General features: G+C 40.3%; 1 long non-coding RNA gene across 1 annotated transcript; it reads left to right on the top strand.

The window, feature by feature from the left end:
• Positions 1–1,480: 1,480 nt before the first annotated feature.
• On the top strand, positions 1,481–2,616 carry LOC135733090 (uncharacterized). Its single transcript, XR_010526891.2, has 2 exons — positions 1,481–2,040; positions 2,391–2,616. It is a non-coding gene; the product is annotated as an uncharacterized lncRNA (long non-coding RNA).
• Positions 2,617–3,184: the final 568 nt, after the last annotated feature.

The following is a 3,184-nucleotide window of genomic DNA, read 5'->3' as shown; positions in this document are numbered from 1 at the left end:
ACTTTACTACATTTCTACAACACCAGCATTCCTTTACTTAAGTAAAGGTTTATATATGGAATAACAAACAAAAGATAAGCTAGCATGAGATGTACAAGAGTGTGACATGAATGACACGGTTATTTGACTTTTAAGATTAAGGGCCCTATCTTGCACCCAGCGCAATTGACTTTGTCAGTGATGCATGTATCATTCGTATTTTGCACCGGCGCACAGCAGGTTTTTCCCTCCACAGACGCATGTCGTCAAACTAGGGAATGAACTTGCGCTCCCTGGGCGGTTCAGCGCAAAAAGGAGGCGTGTTCCGGCGCAAACCATCCCTGATGCTATTTTCCAGTTTTAAAAAACAATTGCGCCACTGACCAAAAAAAAAAAACTAGTCTAAAGTCAGTGGCGCGTTGCGCGTAGTTCATTATGCTATTTTAAGGGCGTATGCTTGACCATAATGTATAGCGTGCACAACGCGCACACACTTTGCTTATCTAATCTACACAGATGCAACAGTTATTTTTGCAAATCATAAATTGTTACAATAAAAAATATTAACACATGAGATAAGGGGAATCATAGTGGTGAGCATTGTGGTGATAGTTTTTATTTATTGTGTTTCTGCGTTAAAAAATTATCATGCAAATAACGATTAAAATATTTTCATAAGAAACCTTAATGTATATGAACTTGATTTGTAAGTGTACTTTGTGGTTGGACCTTGCTTGCGTTTCTTGGGTCCGATTTCAAAGCCCCCAAACCCTTTCAGCGGCGTCTGGTCCTGAGGCAGATCCACCTCCCGTTACACGGCGTGCCGGATTTATGCTGGCAAGCTTGGGATTCCCCCATCTCCTCACATCATTGTAGCGCTTGGTGCAACGATGGGGATGCCAGCTGATGAGACAATTGTGGCTATTTCCTCTCACGCCTGTTTAACCTACGCCGATTTGGGCGGGTTTCTCCCATCCCCATACAAAACAACTTCTCTGTCTTTGACTGCTCTTACAAGAACGTCGGTCTCCTCGGCTGTGAACCGCTCCTGGTGTGCGCCTGGTAAATCCGTCATAATAATAGCAACCCGCCATGGAACTTGCGCCCTTGCGTTTAAAGGGAATGTTGGATAGCGTTCTGATTGGTTTATTTGACGTTACGCCCAAACCACACCTATGCATAATGAAACTACTTCAGACCAACCCCTTATTGATTTGCGCCTGGCGCAAGAGTTATTTCTCCCGCCGGGAAAATAGCAACAGCGCCCAAGATCCGCCCACAAAGTCACTTGCGCATTGCGCTTCACACTTGCATTTCAGATCTCTAAAATAGGGCCCTAAATGTTGTAGTGCAGAAGCTGAAGCTTTTTTTATTTGGGGCAATTTTTGCCTTTATTTAACAGTGAATGAGAAGAGGACAGGAAAGTACAGGGAGGAGAGCGAGATCAACAAATGACCACGAGCCAGGAATCGAACCTGGGTCGCCGAAAGTACCCAATAGCCGTGTTTGCACTATCGGGCTTCAAGCGGGCGTGCCAGTGCCTGCCGAGGCCTGGGGCGTTTGCATTGTCACTTCCGGGGCATGATCGTGCTTCACTGGTGCTTCGTTGGTGCTTAAGGCCCGGCTTTTCTGGCCCGCCGAAATCGTTGGGCCAGATCGGGCTTCTCGGGGCTAGAGGAGTGGTAAAGGTCAAAGGCGGAGTTTATCTGAACTCTGGCAAGATGCGCATCCATCTGTCTGCAGATTTAAAACTTTAAAAATAACCGGGATCACCAGTAATTTACTGTTTCACGGAAGATGCCTGCTATCTTTGTACTTCGGACTGAAGAAAATGATCTGCATATGTAAAAAACAAACACGCGTTACAACGCCGAACTCGCCATGCTAAGGATCCGGCGCACACCGCTACCGGTTCGGGAGAAGTTTATAAAGTTTCGGGCACAGAACAAAGTGTTTAAAGTGCAACAGTGCTGAGAAATTAAAGATGTGTGTTGAATCATCATTTCATCGTCCATCACTCCATGTATTAAAGCGATCGAGTCACGATGGTATCTACAGTCGGTGAGTTAACATGCTACATAACGTTTGCATACAAAACACTTAAAATACAAATACAAATGCTACATTACGTTTGCATACAAAACACTTAAAATACAAATAACGATTGCAGAAGTGTCTTACATGGGTGTTTTTGTGTTATAGTGTCATCTCTGTTGAATTTTTTAGTCAGCCCTTAGAAAAAGTAACCATGGTTTTATTATAGTCATAGCCATGCTTTCTGGTATTTTGGAGATTAATTAAACTCTTATATGAATGTAGCAAACTTTATATGTCGGTATACTGTATGTGTATTTACAAACCCTTTATACAAAACGTCACATGTGCTGCTTTCTTTTGTGTCCGTTTTACAGAAAAATGCCAACGTAAAGCTTTCAGTTTGTCATCCAGGAGTTTTTATTTTGTATATGAGAGATGATACAGCAACAGATGAAAGAGCAGGAGATGAAACGAAGATGATGATGATGAGACGACAGGAGCCATGGATGTTGAAATCCGTCCGGAGGAGATGTCTTTAAATACACCTGTCTGTGCACTGATGTAAACTTCATATGTAAATAAAGTACCGCGTTATTATTACTACGACTGCTTGTCAGTTTATTGAAAATGATTGCTTAATAAGGATCACATCTGAAACACAGAAATGGTAAGATGCAACAAAATGGTAAATATAACCATCATTAACTTAACCACTGTAACATAGCTTTTTAAATACTTGTGTATATTCAGAGTTGATTCTTAACGAGTACATTTTCTAATGATTTCTCAAACGTTTTGATTTTTGAGATGCAAGTAAAGTGATTTTCAGTCCTATTCAGCTATTCGAGGCAGTTCTTTATAGACAAAAGTATTTATTGATTGACACATTATTGAAATAGCTATTAGACAGTTACCTTGTGTTTCATGTGATGCTCAACTAACGTTTTCATGATTAAAGATATCAAAGATATCTTATAATGTGTAAGTATGTTTACATCGCCATAGAACTATAATTACAAACTTAACGTTACATATTTAGACACACGTGCATATTTTAAAATAAGATTATTTTACATAAATGTAAAACTAGGACTCGTTATATTCTTTAAAATATTGTGTATATAGTATAATGGCACATTAGGTAGATGAATGCTTTATTTGTAATTAT

This window comes from Paramisgurnus dabryanus, chromosome 15 (genome assembly GCF_030506205.2).
Source record: "Paramisgurnus dabryanus chromosome 15, PD_genome_1.1, whole genome shotgun sequence".
Classification (NCBI taxonomy): Eukaryota; Metazoa; Chordata; class Actinopteri; order Cypriniformes; family Cobitidae; genus Paramisgurnus; species Paramisgurnus dabryanus.
Note: the sequence above shows the minus strand (reverse complement) of the source record. Positions and strands in the feature narration are given on the sequence as shown.